Consider the following 20,270-nt stretch of genomic DNA (forward strand, 5'->3'; position numbering starts at 1 on the left):
TCAATGAACAGTTATCTGTTGTAGTAACGTGTTAGGCACTGTGTGTCCCCACCCCGGGAAGATCAAAGCCCAATCCCGCAACCCCAAGAACCTCTTGGTCCACCAGAAGAAAACTGCACAAGAAAGGAATTGGCATTCCATGCGATCAAGATATACACATGGTATTAAGAAAGCGCAAGGCAGGGAGCGGCAGGAAGACACCGCAGCCCTGGTAACACAGGTGCCTTAATCCAGATGACAGATGATGCGGACCTGAAGTAATAAGATAGGAGAATTTTTTAAAGGGAACGAACTTGACAAACATAGGTATCAGGCGACGAAGCAGAAGGGATGCTGGGATGTCTCTCGGAAGGCAGAGTCAAGGGCTGCTAAGACAGCACGGTCCAGCTTAACCCCCCACAATGACGGAAACGTCCTGTAGATGAACACCACCCAATATGGCAGCCTCCAGCCACACATAGAGCACTTGATGGGGCACCTGAAATGTGGTGAGTGTGGCTGAGAATCTGAATTTGTCATTTTATTTCATTTTAACCAAACTTAAACAGCAACACGTGGCTAGCAGCTAACGGCTTCAACAGTGCAGCTCTTAACACTTCAGGCTTGAGATACTGAGTTGAGGGGTTACCATCAGTATCTGGGGAAAGGAATACCAAGAGAAAGACATACAGACACTCAGATATTTGTTGAATAGGTGAACGAACCAGCAAATGAAAAGAGGAACAGGGTGACCTTGAAGGACTCCTCCCTTTAAGATCCCATCAAAGAGGTACCTACCCTTGCTCCTTCAGGTTTCAAATACTGCTTTCAGTATGGTGATATCAAAATGCACTCATGCTGTCTCCAAACCTCAGTCTAATTCTTGAAATACTGCTAAATTAAAATTCCTTATGCTCTTCAGTATAAAAAAACAAAACAAAAAGAGAAAAAGAAGAAAGAAAAATGGTATCATGAAATTACAGCAAGTCATAACTTGGGGAATAATCCCAGACCCAGGATAATCAAGCCAGGATAAATAACTGTCTCGTAAAATGTGTCCTTTTCTAAAAACAGAAAGAAGTGGGGAGAAGGAGGGGACCAAACAGCTTTATGATGAGTTCAGGTCATTACAAATATATTACAGTCCGCTCACCTCCTACGCAGTTCAGCTGACATTCAGTTTACATTCCTCTATACTCTGCTGGGGGAAAGGATTGAATTTATCTCACGAAACACCTCATTTTGTCCCACGGAGCATTTTAAAAGGTCAATGATAATAAAGCTGTCCCTAGGAACATGCCCTTTTATCGTAGCTATCCACAACATCCAAGTCAATATGAGATAAATAACTCTGTGACACGAAAACAGATACTGTTCAGAAACCTGAGAACAGGTTGTGTCCAAATGACTAACGTTAATCCGCCAATATTATCCTAATCTGATTGTACTAGGATTTGTTTACTATTTTGGTCCTTGCCATCCCTCTTAAGCTTCCGAATTCCAGTTTTCCAGAAATGAGAAGCTGGCAGGTATACAATACCCATGCGTGTTCCAGATAGCTGTTTCCCTGCTGCATTTTCCCGTGCTACCTTATTAAGCAGACTCCAGTTCGACGTTCCTCCCTCTCCATGAGATCACGTCATCCATGTTCATAACCACTCACATACAAAGTTCTATTTACAAGACTGTTGGGCACCTGAGAACCGGTAGCCTCTGTTAGCTTCAGAGAAACAGATCTCATCAGAATGTCTATTATGAGTGTTTTTAGCTAGAATCGTATGTGTAACAACACGGTTAACACAGAAGTCTTGTGCGTCCCCTCGTTCTTGTTGGCCCCTCGGGCTGGATACCTGTGCCCCAAGTCCCAGCGCCACAACAGTCCTACGTCTCTGAAATCAGAGCCAACAGGGACACGCTTGGCTGGCCCCACAATTCAATTCAAAGTATTAGTGGGCTCTTTTGCAGAAGGGAGAGCGAAAACGTTAAGTAACAAGACAAGGTCTTGGCCCCCGGAAAGCTTGATCTGGGGGGGGAAGAGCAAATAAACACAAAAAATGTGAAACAAGCCGCACAAGAGATATTGCTATGAGTAAAACAAAAATAACTGTAGCCGACTGCCATCCACCGAACACCTACGTGTATCGCACTCTCTGCTAGGTTCACTGTCATTCGTTAATTAACAAAACCACGTTAACGATGAGCGCAGATGAAAACTTTGCCCGGTTTTGAGTAATCTGTTCATTTAGAAAGGACTTACCCCAGACCTAAATACGAGGGTCGTGAGACAGCATCTTCTTCCCCTTCACTTAACGAACAGCGTAACTACCCAGGAAACCACGAGGAGTGATCAATTCCTGATACAGCATGACTTCTGCAGAGATCCACAGCGGGCCCACACCTCTGGGCTAACGATGGTCAAGGAACCGAATAGCCCCGATAAAGATCGGGGTCACATCAACCACTCATCGATCCAACCAAACATTTACTCTCTTCCTACTGTGCATGAGAAACACAGCCATGAGTCAGATGAAGGTGAGGCCGTACACGGCAAGACACCACACCGCAAGTTCAAAATGCCAAGTGGCAAGAGAGATACGGGTGACACGCTATGAGAGAAGAGAAGGCTAGTGCCAGCTGCGATAGACAAGAAAAGCCTTCAAATCCGCCTGGGGCTCAAAGTGACACCACGAGACTGATTACTGTCTTCTGAGATGCACAGACTATGCAAAGGGAATATAAAGATAAATGCCGTATCATCGCTGGAGCGTCAGGACATCATGAGGAAGTCAGGATCCTGAGCAGCAGATCCAGAGCTTCCTCACAAAATAAAAAGTATGCATCTGCCTGCCCGTCTCCAGGGAAGCTATGGGAAACTCCCAGGCAAGCGTTAGAAGGGGTCCAGAGCACCGCCCCCCCCATGTGAACGCATCTACTAGAACGTTGCTGAGGGAGAGGGAAGCCATGACTTCGTAACCCCACGCATTAAGAAACACTACTTGACATGAGGCTTTCTTTCTTTTTTTTTTTTTTTTTTTTAACATTTATTTATTTTTGAGAGACAGAGACACAGCACAAGTGGGGCGGGGGGGTGGGCAGGACAGAGAGAGAGGGAGACGCAGAAGGAGGCTCCGGGCTCCGAGCTGTGAGCACAGGGCCCCACGCGGGGCTCGGACTCACGAGCCGCGAGATCGTGACCTGAGCCGAAGCCGGATGCTCAACGGACTGAGCCAGCCAGGCGCCCCCGAGGCCTTCTTTCTATTCGGTTGAAGCTTGCATCTTCCTAACCGCGAACCAATGCTCTGCTCCGCCCGGCGAGCCCAGGCAGAGGCTACCACACCCGCAGCTCTGCCAGCTTCCAAGCATCGGAGGGGACAGTTAACTGCTCCAGTCCCTCCAGCCTCTCCCAGGGGCCCTCTGGCCGGTGCTTCGGGAGGTGCAGTGCCCAGAACACCACACACCAGATGCCGCCCGAGGGAGGCAGCACACCCCTCCCCTTAAGGCGGCCAGCCTGCCAGTCTGCTCCACCGGTTTTCTCTTCCGGATGCCGCCGCCACGCCGGGCACACTCCTGCTCAGGACTGGCCCACCCCTCCGGAGCTCGATTCCCAGGCAGCCCATTGGCAGGTGACCTCCTCCACGTCTCTCAAGTTGCGATGGGGCCCCGACCCGTCCACCCCTGCCTTTCTTCACACCTGCCTCTCCACGGTTACTGGCTCTCCTACTGGGCCGACTCAGGGCCCCCTGCAAAGCATCTTTCGGCTTCCCGGTAGCGTCCCCTTCTCCCTTCTCCCTTCTCCACCCCCACCAACCAGAGGCGCCATGCAGGATGCCAGGGTGCAGGGGGTGCTCTCAAGCCGGAATTGACTCCAACCGACTTCCCCACTCACACACTCCAAGACTCCAGGCAGGTTATTTGGGCTTAAACTTCCTGAACTACAATTATCACAACAGAATGCACCGAGCCGCCAGGAGATCAAAGAATTTAGAGATTCAGGGGCACCCGGGTAGCCCAGGCAGTTGGGCGTCCGACTTCGGCTCAGGTCATGATCTCACCGTTTTGTGAGCTTGAGCCCCGCTCGAACCCCGCGTAGGGGTCGGTGCCGACAGCTCGGAGCCTGGAGCCTAATTCGGATTCTGTGTCTTCCTCTCTCTCTTCCCCTCCCTCACTTGTGCTCTTGTCTCTTTCTCCTTCAAAAATAAATAAACGTTAAAAAAATTTTTTAAAATGATGTTAAGACATAAAAGCCTTATGAAACTTACCAACTATAGACATTTTATAAAATAATTATTTAAGGAGATGTGCAAACAGGATTAAGAAAAATATGAGGGGCACCTGGGTCACTCAGTCTGTTAAGTGTCCGACTTGGGCTCAGGTCATGATCTCACAGCTCCTGAGTTCGAGCCCCGTGTCAGGCTCTGTTCTGGCAGCTTGGGGCCTGGAGCCTGCTTCGGATTCTGTGTCTCCCTCTCCTTCTGCTCCTCCCCTGGTCTCTCACTCTCTCAAAAATAAACAAACATTAAAAAACAGGAGTTTAAAAAAAAAAAAAAAAGAATTTCGAGGTTGAAATGTTCAGAAATTCACGATAAACAGCATCTGATTTCAAAGGGGAAAAACGGATTATCGAGTTGTATGACATTTCTGCCTAATGCAAATGTTAAGTTTTTTTTATTTTCAATTTGTCATGTTTTTAATGCTCATGGCAGAGAGGTCTGGCCCCAGACAGCCACCTGTGAGCCCCAACACTTTTGACCCCTAACTGAACTCTTCACTATGAACATTTTTTCATTTTCATTTTAAAATTCTTAGGACCTAGCTCAGTGCTTGGCACACGGCCCACACTCAAAAATCATTTGCCAAATAAGTGAATTTTCTTGAATGCCTAGGTTAAAAGAAAAAAAAAAAAATCGCGATGCCTCTTCCTGACCTACTTTGACCGGGAAAGTTGGACTTGCTTGTGTCTAGTGACCCTGTATTGTCCCCGTGGGTCACCACCTTCAGTGCTGGGCTTTACCCAAGCAAAGAGGAGAATTGGGGTCAACAGAACACGCGTTTCAATTCAGCCAAATGGTTAATGAGCTTTTGTGCAAGGGGCATATAAAGATAAATAATAACTGGCTGGAGATAAAATAAGGCTTCCGGCTTGAGGAAAGATTGCTGACTAGGAACAAGCTTTTTAAAAGCTGTTTGGCAACATTATGGGACAATCTACAACCATTAAATACAAATGTGGAGTGGTACCATCATGCCGTTTTCTTTCGAGACACTCAGAAGCAGCCAGAGATTGGAAGGAAGAAAGGAGCAGGCAGGACAGATGCAGGGGACAGAGGGACAGAGGTCCTGGTCGGGGAGTGGGCTGACCATAGGAGGGAGGGAAAACAGGGTGAGGCCGAGGGGTCCCTGAAGTTTTCTTCCGGAATTCTGCGGACAACAGAGACACAACACACGCACCCGCTGAGACATCCCAGAATCGCAGAATTTTTTAAACTCCTTTTCTTAAAAGTGGGACACTTTGTCCTTGGCTGATGTTCTGGCACTTTTCCTGTTGCTTGTGACCCCACAAAGATGACAAATCAATGATTCCGGGGAGGCCCCTGAACATAATGGCTTAAAACTTGAAACAGATCCAACTCAAGTGAAAGATTTTCTTGCCTAAACGATGTTATATATTTTTCTCTGCTTTAATTACTGGATCCTGTAATTGGAATTCATCACTGATTCAAAGAGATGCTAAAAATAGTCTGTTTCAGAATGTAGAATGAGAAGCATCATGTAATTTTGCTACTAAATGGACTTCTATTTTTTCACAGCTCAGTAACTTACTCTTGAAATATATCTCCTCTTTTTATTAACCAAAAACGTAAAACACTTCAGATGCACATTAAACATTAATTTTCAATATTAATTATGCATTTATAAGCTTAACATGAAATCTCAGACATAAACTAACCTTGCTTAAAAACAGCTCCTTTCCCTTTACATTTAATCATGACCTTCATGAAACACCTTTGATTGAAGAATGCAATGTCATTTACATGTGATAAATGAATTGAAACAAAGCCCAACCGTGTTCCAACAGGCTCTCCTACTACAAATGGCAATTATTTTTTTTAAATGTTTATTTATTTATTTTGAGAGAGACAGAGCACGTGCGAGCAGGGAAGAGGCAGAGAGAGAAGAGAGAGAGAATCCCCAGCTGGCCCCCGTGCTGTCAGCAACACATGGGGCTCAATTTCACGAACCGTGAGATCGTGACCTGAGCCGAAATCAAGAGTTGGGACGCTTAACCGACTGAGCCACCCAGGCACCCCACAAATGGCAATTATTAATAACAACCTACATTTGAACCCATGGTGCCATTTACAAAGTGCTTTCACATGAATCACGTCATATACATAATCTCCACAATAACCCTCACGCAAACGGGAAAGGTAGGAATTACTTCCATTTTACAAATTAGGGAACCAGTTCAAAAACTGACACAGCACATGAAGGTGGGAGGGCCGCTCACCCCCATCCTCCTCACCTTTAATCCCACTTTGTATTCCAAACTCAGCTCCTGCAAGGACACACTCTGTTACCTTCACCAGGCTTCCTGGACCCTCCCCCGCCCCAGCCTTGCCAGGTCACCCCTTCCCCCCAACTCCAACAAAGTTCAAGGAGAGTACTACCCGGGTATTCCCCAACACATCTACTTCCCATTGTGGTTGACCTTGGGATCCACCTGTTGTCTTCTCAACTCCGTTAAGATCCCCTCGAGAATCTTGTATTTCTTAGTGTCTAGAATCATGTACATAAAGGGCAGACACTGAACTATTTTTTATCGCACTACCTATCAAAGAATCATCGAGTAGACAAAGTCTCTCTTCTCCTACTTCCCAACTACAGCATCACTTGCAACTAGATTAGAAAATCCCAGAAGCCGTTCCCAGGCCACCATAAATAAATAAAAAAAGAGGCTTTCTTAACAGTGATTAAAGCTGCTCTCCTCTTGAACAGGTTTGAGTCTCTTCTGCTCTCCTGTAACTATAAACTGCCCTGGTTTCCGACTGACTGCTCAGTTTCATAAGCTCCTGAGGTCCTGATTCACCGGCTGCCTGTCTGGGTTTTTTATCTCCTTGATGTGACCTGCCTTGATTTCCATATTCACCTGCTTTCTGTTCACGCCAGGATTCCTAAGTTCCAGCCCCGCCTGGGTTCTCCTGACCCTGACTTTCGAACCCATCCTATCAACCACAGCAAACCCACTGCCACAGATACCGTGCAGGCCCCTACACAGGGACCTGCTGAGCCTCCTATGTATGAGCGGTCAGGAGAGGGATATTGCCTTATTTTTTATCTTTAGTTTGCACCTGGATTCGGCATGTCCACAGCTATTTCGAGAGAAAGACGAAAGTAACACGGGTACCCGCGGCAGTGACTCTTCACTCCCCTTGACCTTATATCCTTCCTCTTCAAACTCATCCTAAACATTAGGGCAGCCCCGTCAGCAATCAACATCCTGTTGGAAACCAAACAGATCATAACCAAATCAGGATTACCATTCGGCTTCATTAACTATGCTGACTCTTCCATTTGGACAAAGAGAATTCTTACCTAACCGCACCAAAGTACTTGGGAAATCTGTGCATTATCAGATGGAAACAGCAGATGTAAGTACTGCATTGCAGAGGCTTTTTTTTTTTCTTCATTCCCATGACAATCTTTACATATCCCCAAATCCAAATATATTTCCAAGCTGGCTATGTAACACTAAACCCGACAGAAAGACTTCACGTGCCATTCAACAAGTACCTTCAGTCATTTCCCCCGTTCCCACCCCCCCCCCCCCACGCCAGGATAAATTATAGTACCAGCCAATATAACAAATGGGTCCATAAACTTCTACCCACCGGGGACCCTGTGCGTCCACAGAAGACGGACAAACACAGCAGTAACATTTTACGGCACGTCTATGCTCAATTCCCTTGAGCCTCTGGTCACCCTAATGGACACTGTATCTAAAGTAACTGGGGAATGGCTGAATGGCTCACCAGCAGACCAGACTACAAGAATACCACAGCTTATGACAGAAGGCAAACACAAGGCGGGTTGGGGGGGGGGGGGGGGGGAAATTATCACCACCCAGAAATGAATATAAAATTTCAGTCACCTAGAAAGTAACTCATTGCCACGGAAAATATTTCTAGCATTAAACTGTCTCCTAGTAATTAAGTAGTAACCATGTAATTAGTGGCATCCAATGTGATCTTGGAGAAAACACGCGCTGAGGACCAGCGGCTGCACAACAAAGGGGAAAGAACAGAGATGTGGCCATCGGAGACTGGCACTCCGTGCCTGGATCCACCACCCGAAGCTGTGGACTCTGGGGAAGTTGTGACTCTCCGGGCCTCGGTCTCCCCATGTGTAAGAAGGCCAACAGTGCCCTCCCCCCCCCCCCCGGAAGCACGAGGGGAGGATGAGCCATTCTGTCAAAGAATACAGCAAGGAGGCAGAGATGCTTCGTAAGCGGTGGCTGCTAACCACCTCCTACAGGAAGCTAAACGCACTTGTCGCGCACTTGGCGGGGCCTTGTCCTCCAACAGGGAGGCGGAAGCATCCCCGCCACAATCGGGCAGGGTTACTTAGGCCGCTATGGCACAGGGGAAATGCAGAGACCGTGGCTTTTGTGAAGGCAGAGGACGTGCCGCTTTCTCATTCTCAAGTTACTGTAGTTAACCCACCTGTCTAGAAATGACAAAGCGGATGCCCGTGGCAAGTGGCCAACGTACTGGCTGTGTCCCATCCAGCCCTTGCTTGATTTCTGCAAGTGAAGATGATGGCCAATCTACACACGGAGAGAAAAGGCATGGAAATGTGGATATTCCCAGCAGTAGGTATTCTGATGTTTGAAATCCTCGGGGGTTTTTTTACTTAACAAAAGCTCTTTCACTTGTGTAGTTTTCTGTTAGGTTTGAATTCTGCATGAAATGCCAGCGGAATCTGTCAACCCCGAAGGCTATGAAGATGCCAAGATCCAGATTCTGTTCTGTTCTCTCCACCACCCACCATAATCCCGAAGAGCTGACATCACTCTTCTCTCCAAGTCGAGAAAAGCCCACTTCTCCCAAAGGCAGACCTCAAGTCCATAGAGCCTTTTGGCACAGGGGTCACGGTTACGTGACTGACTCCACGTATAAAGTGGACAGAGAGAATGAAAGTGACAACAGCCTATTCAGGGGCAGGCCGCAGACATGAGACCACAATGCACTTCAGGCAGTTTCATATCCAGCTTTACTTTCTCCCTTCACAACTGCAGAAATAAAGGAAACGCCATGGAAATTTACTAAAATAAATACTATGTAATCCAGGTACCAAAGACGTATAATGGTATCAATTTTCATGTGTCACAAGTGCGAAGACATTAAATACTATTTTCATCAGTTTCGATGCTTAAAACAAATGGCTCTTAAATCTATTAACAAAGAGGCCAGCAATATTAAAATCCTTCTGAAGGCAAGTAAATGAGCTATTGTACCTAAAAATACTGAAAAGAAAAAAACAGAGATACTAAAAAGACAATATTATTAAACGAACGAGATCATATGATTTCAATACATCACGGCCCTCCCTTACCACAACCTCAAGAATTTGCAACCAGACAGTCTCTACCCTGCCCGCAAGAAAGCAATCCGCTATTTACCACATTTCTGCAACAGTCAAGGAAAGACAGAAGCAATCCGCTATTTACCACATTCCTGCAACAGTCAAGGAAAGACAGACAGAAGCGGGAAGGTGTGGAGAAATCTGCAAGGGAAACTGACGAGATTCGCCAGAGCGGTGGCAATGGTGACCCTGCATCTTGTTCGAGGCAGTAAGTGATTCAGAGAGGGTGCCCCTGCTCCTCTTTTGCTGACGACTTGAATGCAAGGAGATTAAATTCATGCAGAAAGGAGCTGAAAACATCTGGCCTCCAAGACCAACCACCCAACAAAACAAAACCCCCGCTCCCATAAACACTGTGAGGTTTCTTACTGAAAACATCTTTTTGGGTCAGGGTTTGTATTCTGAATTCTCTGCTGGGCTGAAATGTGAGCCAGGACTGTATCACACAAGGACATTTAGAAAGGAAAAAAGGAGAAGCAGGCTAGCTAACATTTCCTGGGCCTGCAATGCTAATAAGCCAGGCACGCCGCTCAACTGCTCTACAAGCTTGTGTCTTTCACTTGATCCTCATGCTAACCCTATGAGGTTAAGTGCTAGCATGATCCCCATTTTACAGATGAGGAAACTAGGGAACAGAGAAGGGAATGGCCCAAGGGTCACACAACACATAATGGAGTGCAGATTACCACCTGAAAAGTCTCTGCTTCCAGAGACGATGCTGTTAACCACTATCCACCCCCTTTCATGTGAAATTAAATAAGAGTCTCACTGCAAAGTCAGGAAATGGAAAGCTATCGAATTTCCATTCCACTCACCTTACCGTGCACTCCGCTCTGAAAGGTAAACTTCACAATCTCTCTACAGCAATCCTCCGAAAGCCGTTCAAGCCCTGGGAAATCTACTATGGACTTCTGCGTTTAGCACATCACTTAATCATTAGCGCCCAAAGAGAAGGCAGGTGGTATAAACCCCAATTAACAAATGAGTACTTTTCAGAGAGTAGGAATAACTGAATATTACCACCAGCTTCTTAGTGGCAAAGGCAAGGTGAACTCCCAGCCCACTTACAGCAGATGATGCCTTTGGAAATATTTTGCCTACTTGGCCTAAATGAATTGAATCCCGTGGGATGACTGTTCACTTCCGTTCTATGACACTACACAGAGATGGCTTGCCCTAGGACTTCCAGAAGGATCCTGCTGTGCTCTAGATGTGCCTGCCAGGGGCAGGGGGGAGGTTGGGGAATAGCTACTCTAACAGGATCAACAGGAAAGTTGGCTGAACAGAGGCAGTGAACGCTCTAAGAATGTGAAAGGAAGAGCGGCTCCCCAAATACAGAACTGGCTCTAGTTTTCTAGGGCAATGATTTACAAAGTGCAGGGCCCCGATGGGCAGGGAGAAATGGAAACACAAAATGAATAGGGAGACAGAAGAGGACTTAATAAGCCTTACTCATAGTTAACATATGTAAGACACCGTGTCTTCCTGTGAACGACAGGTCAGCGGTCATGTATCAAGGTATTATAGGAGGTGGTCAGGGGGAGGCTGCCCCAGGATGGGCCACTTTGGCATAAACGTTATTTTGAGTTAAAAGTAATCAAAACCCAGCAGATGCAAGAAAAGCTCTCTCCCTGGTCCTCAATTGCTTAATTGCACTGGAAAGGAGAGCCTGCATCAGGAAGAGAGCTATTAAGGGAGAATCCCCTTTACCTAAAAAAAAACTGATCTGTATCATAGGGCAACTTGTTTTTCCAAACTTAGCTCCTCTCACCTTCCCCCTAATGATCTCCTCTCCTTTGTATCCTCAGGCCCTACCCCCTCCATAGCTCATAGAAGCTTCACATTGCCTCATTGTCTTCAAAATTTCATGTCTGTGTGGATTCCCCTTTTATGTACACTATTAAATTTGATTTTCTCCTGTTAATATGTCTCATGTCAATTTGATTCTAAGTCCAGGTAGAAGGATCCTGAAGGGCAGAGGAACATCTTCCTCCCAACAGTATACAATTACTGGATAAGGAAAGGAGAGCCCTGCCCCAAGAGCCACTGGCAGGTGAGATGTTCTGCAGGGTTTCAGTCTACAGGGGCCCAGGCAAAGTGGAATTACAAGTCATTTTAACCAGTTTCAATAAAACTAATTCTCACAAAAATGAAAGAGGAGGGTAAAAAAAGAGGCTCCTGGAACAACAACAAAAGGATTAAATATTGATTAACACAAGAATAAGCTGATGTAGGAAGAGAGATGATCTATTTTCAGAAATACCAAATAAAAGGTGTGCTGTCTAGTTAACAGTAGGTTTACAACCTACTGGAAATATGTACAACCCCCCCAACACACACACACACACACACACACACACACACACAATGGAGTCGCAAACCCTTAGACCCTTTGATTCCTGGTTCTTCTTCCCCTCTCCATTCACGGGCTCTGCAATGAGCACGTGCCAAAGAACAAAGGGAGGAGGGACTGAGAGTCTGTGTGTCACCTCAAGGAATGTACATTTGTTCCAATCAGACTACTTTTTGCCTTACATGGGCACAGGCGACTTCCAGGGAAGGCTGTAACCCTGTAGTGCTCAGCCAATGAGGAACCAGGGTAGGGACTTGCCTCTGTAGTGCTCAGCCAATGAGGACCCAGGGGAGGGACTTGCATACTAGGAGATAAATTGTCTGCTGTAACTGCCCCGAGCATGCCTGTCCATCAGACACCTGCTCTTGCAAGAACATTGATTAAAGCCTTGCTTCACTGTGCTCCAAGTCTCTGTGTCCCTCCTTTGACTGGAGCAGTGGGCTTATTTCTCACAGCTAACAAGAAAATGGCAAAGTTGACACTTTGTCTAGGTAACTTCCTCTTGTCAGCTACATGAGTCAAATACAATCATAATCTGAACACATCTATAGAAATCAACTTAAAATTTTTTCACAGTCATCAAAGCAATGAATTGAAATAAATTTATATCCACTATTGACAATTTCAGGTAAATATAAAAATTTTTAAATTTTATGAATCTTATAATGCTTAAGGTCTTAAAACGTGGGAAAAATACAGTTTAATAACCTCGTATATATCTATAATTTGTAAGATATGCAGGGGCGCCTAGGGGGCTCAGTCAGTTAAGCGTCTGACTCCTGATTTTGGTTCAGGTCATGATCTCACAGTTCTTGAGTTCGAGCCCCACATCTGCCTCTGTACTGACAGTGTGGAGCCTGCTTGGGATTCTCTCTCTTCCTCTCCTTCTCTTTCTCTCTGACCTCCCCCCACCCCCACTCAGGCTGACTGTCTCTCTCTATCTCTCTCTCTCTCTCAAAATAAATAAACTTAAAAAAGGTATGCATATATTGGGACTCTGTGCTCATTTTCTTATTATGAAGTACATAATCAAATGGTTTTTAAGACCACTGCTTAAGGGAACAGATTGCCTAAGGATCAGAAATTAAGACACAGTATCAGCGCTTCATCAGTAAAATGTTAAACATATTCATAAGAAACGTTAATAAAGCAAATTTCCATAATAATGAGTATAAACTGAAGAAAGCTACAAAACCAAAAGTTTCAAAAGAAAAGGAAAGAAAGAAACCCATAAAAAAAAATAATAAAAAAAAAAGCTCAGAACAGAAAGAAAGCTAAATGAAGTAAATACCAGATATTGACAAGGCCTTCCTAGGAGAGACAGGACCCACAACTGTTTTCACCCCCGGCAGAGTGCCAGGAAGGAGAACCTGCTGTAAACAGGGGTAAGAAAATACCAGCTGAACTGTTAATAAACCTTTGATGTCCACACATGAGCAGAAATGTTGGGTTAGAATCTCAAGGAGCCCCAGACACAGGGCAAGTCTGCACTCACCTGCCAACTCTTCCACCGGGACCTTTACCAAATAATGTAGATGGCACACGTACAGACAGAACACAAGAGCTGAGAGGCTCCATATCCAGGCACCCTCTAACACCAGGAGGAAGAAAGGAGAGCTGAGAAAACTTCTTCTAAGAAACAGCAGGGCAAAGAGAGATCTCCAGAGAAGAAAGCCACAGACCGGAGGGCAAAGAGGACTCATGAGTGTCCCCAAAACTAGCAGCCAAGCTATAAAACCGAGAGTCCGTCATTGTTCAGAAAGTTGGCAGCCTATGGGGCGCCTGGGTGGCTCAGTCGGTTGAGTGTGCAACTTCAGCTTAGGTCATGATCTCACAGCCCGTGAGTTCGAGCCCCGCATCGGGCTCTGTGCTGTCAGTTAGGAGCCTGGAGCCTGCTTCAGATTCTGTGCCTCCCTCTCTCTCTGCCCCTTCCCCACTCACGCTCTGTCTCTATCAAAAAATGAATAAACGTTAAAAAAAATTTAATAAAAAAAAAAGTTGGCAGCCTAGCTCTAAAGCACAGAAATCTCCAAGGTCTTCCTGGGATCATTCTGAAGCTCTCCCAAAAACAATGTCTCAATCCCACTCCCAAAATATCTGCAGCTAATGATGAAGTGGACCTAACTCTTGCTACAGCAAAGTCTAGGCCCAGCTCAGTCCCTCATGTCAGCAGCATGACCAAAAGAGGGACAAGCCCTTTTCGTGTGGTATCCTCCAGGCTTCACTGTTCATTACACACAGTGACCACCACACAAGAAAATCATAGAACAAGAGAGGAAGAAAATGATTCATAAAAAAGAGAAAAAGCAGGCAACGGAGATAAGCCCATATATGACCCTGGACTGCAACCAGCAGACCCAACTATGTTCAGTGTACTAAAAAATCTTGTAGGAAAGATGAGCAGTAAACATGAACAGGGAAGGATCTAGGCAGAATAAAACAGAAACTAAACAGCTGAACAGAAAAGGGAGAAAAGAGAACTACAACTTCTGAAATAAACACTTCAATGCGCTTAACAGCAAACTGGAAACAGCAGACAGTTCTACAAATGTCAAGAGAAAAAAATGATTTAAAAAGCACAACAAAGTTTCCCAAGATCTGTGTCACAATATCAAATGGCTCAACTACAAATGTAACTGGGGTCCCAGAAGGTGAGAAAGACAGAAGGGGACAGAAGAAATACCTGAAGAAACAATGTCTAAGAACTTTCCAGACTGTGATAGAGGACATCAACCCACAGATCCAAGAAGCTCACTCAATTCCAACGAGGATAAATACAAAGAAAACCACGCATAGGCACATGATAGCCAAACTGCTGAAAACCAAAGATAAGGAGAAAACATCCAAAGCCACCAATAGGAAAAAGGGAACCACAATAAGAATAACATGTAAGAAAGGGACATTTTATCAAAAATAGTGAAAATCAGAATGCAATGGAGTGACGTGTTTAGAATGCTGAGGAAAGAGAAAAATTAAACTGTCACACAGAATTTTTTAAATTTGAGAGTGCGTGCGTCCATGTGTATATGTGTGTGTGTGTGTGTGTGTGCGTGCATGCAAGGGAGGGGCAGAAAGAGAGAGAATCCCAAGCAGGCTCCATGCTGTCAGTGTGGAGCCCGATGCGGGTCTCACTCCCACGAACCGTGATCATGACCTGAGCCAAAATCAAGAGTCAGATGCTTAACCAACTGAGCTACCCAGGCACCCCCAACACAGAATTTTTCATCCAGCAGAAATACTTTCAAAAACAAAAGCATCAAACTTTGCAGTCTTGAGCTGCAAAGACTCTGTTAAGAGGATGAAGGCAAGTTACACACGGAGAAAATATCTGGAAACCGAACGTGCCACCAAAGCCTCCTGTCTAGAATATATAAAGAATCACAAAACTCAACAGTTAAAAGAAAAAGCACACAAGTATAAAATGAGCAACAGGCAGAAGGAAACATTTCATCAAAGAGGAGAGACAGATGGCAATCAATCATTCACATTAATGGCCAACATCACTGGTCAACATCATTAGCCGTTTGGGAAATGCCACCAAAACCACAGGGAGATATCACTACACACCTACAGGAGCAGTTAAAATAAAAACCAGTAATAATACCAAATTCTGATGAGGAGCCAGAGAAATTAGATCACCCATACACCGCTGGTGGGGATGTAAAATAAAAACAGTACAGCTACTCTGGAAACCAGTTTGGCAAGTTCTTACCAAACTAAATACGCACTTGCCATTGGACCCTGGACCAATAAACACTCCTGGGTATTTATTCCACAGAAGTGAAAACCCATTTCCATACAGAAACCTGTATGTGAACACAGCAGCTTTATTCATAATACTAGAAACCAGTCAAATGTTATTCGGGTGGATGGTTGGACAAACTCTGGTGAATCCATACAATGCTTTACTACTCAGCAATAAAAAGGAAGAAATATTGATACAGACCACGATCTGAATGATTTGGGAGGGCAGTCTGGATTGTTTTCATTATAATATCTTATTAGGATGTAAGACACGAGATACACTGTATAATGAATCCCTTAAAAACACGCTCGCAGTAGCACATTCTATATATCTGACTCATCTTTTTATTAGGTGGACCTAAGTACTGTTACAGATATTTAGCAATAAAACAAAAAATATTAACACTATTTTAACTTCCCCAAATACTTACAGATTATATAGTCAATGAAGAAAAATGAGTTCGCTTTCAGTTGTGAGGACTTCTTGAACTGGGAATCCGTTCACTCATGCGGTTTATTTTTAATTCGCTTTTAAAAATTTTTCATTCACTTGACTTTACCTAAGAGTGTTTCTGTAAATTAAAATGGAGCTCATCTTGCAAAACGATATTACTCAGACACCCTGAACATGATGATTTGCTTCACCTTATTCCCACTCTTTGATCACAGCTGCGGAACATGATTTCCGGTGAAGACAGATTTGTTTATCAGCTCTTCTAAAGAAACAGTGCCATACCCACAAAGTTTTAATTAGTTTATTATCTTGGGTTTGGTGAAACTTTCTTATTATCGAGGTATAGCTGACATACAGCGTTATATTAGTTTTAGGTGTTCACCAGAGTGATCCGATATTTATATACATTATGAAATTATCACCAGGGTAAGTCTAGCTACCCCTGTCGCATACAGAGTTATTACAGTATCATTGGCTATATTCTTTTCGCTGTACTTTTCATCTCTGTGCCTTACTTATTTTATAACTGGAGGTCTGTATCTCTTAATTCCCCCCACCCTTCCCTTCTGGCAACCACCAGTTTGTTCTTTATATTTATGAGTCTATTTGTTTTCTTTTGTCTGTTTTGTTTTTTAGATTTAATATTCAAGTGAAATCACAAGGTCCTGGGTCTCTCTCTGTCTTATTTCACTTAGCATAATACCTTGTAGGTCCATCCATGTTGTTGCAAACAGCAAGATCACATTCTTTGTAGGGCTGAGTGATAATCCCTACACACACACACACACACACACACACACAGGCTGTTCCCATCACGAACGATGCTGCAGTGAACCCAGGGGTGTATATACCTTTTTGAATTAGTGTTTTCTTTTTCTTTGGATAAATACCCAGAACCGAAATTGCGCATCATGTGGTAGTTCCATTTTTAAATTCTTTGAGGAGCTTCCATACGGTTTTCCACAGTGGCTGCACCAGTTTGCACTCCCAACAACAGTGCATGAGGGTTCCCTTTTCCCCACATCCCCACTAACACTAGTTATGTCTTTCTGAAAGCAGCATTCTGACAGGTATGAGGTGATATCTCACTGTGGTTCTGATTTGCAGTTCCCTAATGATTACTGATGTTGAGCATTTTTTCATGTGTCCGTTGACCATCTGCCTATCTTCTTTGGAAAAGTGTCTATTCAGGTCCTCTGCCCATTTTTTACTAAGTACAGTACAATTCAATGTAGGTAACATTCTCAAAATAACACAACTACAGACATGGAGAACAGGGTGTAGGGGGTAGAGTGGAGGAGATGATTTTTAAAAAGCACAAGGGAGACCTTATACGGTGATGAAAATAGTACCGTATCTTGACTGTGGCAGTGCTTACACAAATCTACACATAATACAATTGTACAGAACTACACACACGCACACAGTGTAACTGAAAATACACTTAACAGTGAATAAGATCTTAATCTTAATCTTAATCGATCTTAATCTTAATAGTTAATAGAAATATACTAAGATCAATTTTTTGGTTTTGCTAAAACAGTAACAGGTATACCAGATGTCCCCATTTGGGAAAACTGGGCAAAGGGCACATGGGACTGTGATTTTTTGAAATCTCCTGTGAGACTATAATTATTTAAAAATAAGAAGAAAGCAAAACAAAGACATTTTCCAATAAACCAAAGCTGAACAGATCCATACTACAAAAGATGCTAAAGTTCTTCAGACTAAATGGAAATGATACTTCCCAGACAGAAGCAGAAAGGAAGAACACTAAAAAGATATCAATTTCAAGGATGTTTCCATTGACATATTCATTAATTCAACTAATACTTGTTAAATATTTTTTCTACAATAGTCTCTTATGGTAAGTGCCATGGAATCAAGGACAAATAAGACTCAATCACACAGCCTAGCATACAAACCTATAAATGACATTGAATATTCAGTCACAGAAGTGCTGAAACACCACCCGCAGCTGTACAGAAAAGGAAGCTATCACTAGAAAAGAGTCAGTAAGAAAGTCTTCTTGGAGCTGAATTTACAAATGAATGTTAAGTGAATAAGTGAGGGACAGTATTCTAGACAGAGTCCAGCCACTGAGGGACAAAAGAGTTAAGACACATACGTGGAACGCCAAGGGTGCAACGCACCTGGAGAATAAGGGGGAGGAAAATCCCTCATTACAAGAAATGATGAAGGGCGGACTGTGCGGAGGGCAAGCGGAGCGCAGTCTCTGCTGAAGTCTCTGCTCAAACTTCACTCTGTAAGGAACTAGAAGAGTTTGAAGGAATTTAATTAGGACAGCAAGAGAAGATGGGCCTTTTAGGAAGACAGCTTTGGCAGTAAGGATGATCCATTAGAGCAAAGTGATAGAGGAAGTCAGAGCAATAATCTAATAGTCCAAGGAAGAGGTGGTAACAAGCTTAAACCAGAGGAGGAGGAAAAAGCATGGAAATAAAGGGGCTTGTACCAACTAGTTAAGGATAAAGAGGAAAGAGAAGAATTGAGAATCATGCCCACATTTCTATCTTGGGCGCCTGAAAAGATGTTACTTTCATTTACCTCAAAAGGGAACAGAGCAGCAGGGAGCAGATTCTGATGGAAAGATAATCATTATGCCGTTGGGGAATGTGAACTTGAGGTACAGAGGGATCTCCAGGATCTAGCAAATACAGAGTAACAGCCTGAGGTTAAGAGGCCACAAATCACCAGCACTGGCTGCCAAAGCAGCAAGAGATGGGCTTGCCAAAGGGAAGGAGTATAAAACGAGAAGAACACAGTATTGGAGATCAAATTCTAGAAGAAAGGGGCCCTTGTAAAATGTCAATGGAGGTGTAAACTATTATACTTCTGTTGTCAGTACATGTTCAGACCTAAATGATCTCAACTAATAATTCTTTACGATACGTGAAAGGAATAAATACAAATGTGGTCAAGGATCTATATATAAAGATGTCCTCCTTTCAATGTTATTTCCAATAATAAAACAGAAGAAACTAAATAACCAAACAAAATAATTAACTCAAAGCAAATTAAATTAGATCTATAAAATAAGTAATTATGCAAAGGAATAAATACAAATGTGGTCAAGGATCTATATATAAAGATGTCCTCCTTTCAATGTTATTTCCAATAATAAAACAGAAGAAACTAAATAACCAAACAAAATAATTAACTCAAAGCAAATTAAATTAGATCTATAAAATAAGTAATTATGCAATCGCCTAGGTAGTATTTCAGAAGACTTTTTAATTATGGGATAAACTTCTTATGACACTGAATATTTTACAGCATACAAAATAGGGTCTGCAGTATTTATTTACGCAAGACTATTTACTGAATACCTATTATCTACTATCACTTAGGTACTGGGGATAAAATGCAGTGAAAGACAATTTCTTGTTTTTGTGAAGCTCGGCTTCTCCTGGAAAGTGAGCCAGGAAGGGTAGATAAATCAACGTACAAGACAATCAGGAATGAAATAAATGCTAGTAAGACAAACATTAACAGGTGACATAATAAGACAATGTGTGTGTGTGTGTGTGTGTGTGTATATAAAATTATGTAAAAAAAAACCTGGAATCGTTTTAAAAGAAGCCTCAAGATTAATAGTAAAAATAATGTAAATTAAAAGTTTAAAACAAAGCAAACTTCAGGCGGCTTAGTAAATGGTCTAGGAAAATCAAAGTGTAATTATAAACAGGAAGTGCGTGGGCCCTCCATGGTTTCTCCTTTAGCATCACCAGGAGGCAGAACTTTTACAAAACCTGGTACCTTCCCACTCCCGAACCAGGAAACTCAGGAAGGACAGGAAAGCAACATACTTATGGAAGCCTGTGCTTCTACTAAGCTGCTTTGAGCCAAGATGAACTCTGCAACGCTGAAGGCAGAAAATCTCACAAGACAAGTGATCCTTCCGTCTACCAGCTAAGATGGTATTTTTCACATTTCCTGTCTTCATTATAGTACAACCCTCCGCCCCCACAGACACACACACACACACATTCACCTAAGTTCATTCACTCACTGAATCAACACCGCATAGCAGCATGGCAGGGACTCCAGCAAAACCACACAGGCCCTAGAAACAGGACC

At 43.7% G+C, this 20,270-nt stretch overlaps 1 protein-coding gene across 9 annotated transcripts in view; it reads right to left on the minus strand.

Moving 5' to 3' along the window:
- Positions 1-20,270, minus strand: part of WASF3 (WASP family member 3) — a 136,091-nt gene that overhangs the window by 77,653 nt on the left and 38,168 nt on the right. Inside the window, exons 1-2 of one of the 9 annotated variants that reach the window (XM_058689270.1) lie at positions 1,133-1,345; positions 778-895 (exon numbers count right to left, since the gene is read on the minus strand). The exons of 3 other annotated variants lie outside the window; for them this stretch is intronic. The gene's annotated coding sequence lies outside the window, so the exon portion shown is untranslated. Of the gene's footprint in view, positions 1-777; positions 896-1,132; positions 1,346-2,236; positions 2,486-20,270 lie in introns of those variants that run through there. 5 more of the 9 variants (XM_058689243.1, XM_058689284.1, XM_058689249.1 and 2 more) reach the window with 5 other exon arrangements.

The sequence above is a fragment of the Neofelis nebulosa genome, chromosome 1 (genome assembly GCF_028018385.1).
Source record: "Neofelis nebulosa isolate mNeoNeb1 chromosome 1, mNeoNeb1.pri, whole genome shotgun sequence".
Taxonomy (NCBI): Eukaryota; Metazoa; Chordata; class Mammalia; order Carnivora; family Felidae; genus Neofelis; species Neofelis nebulosa.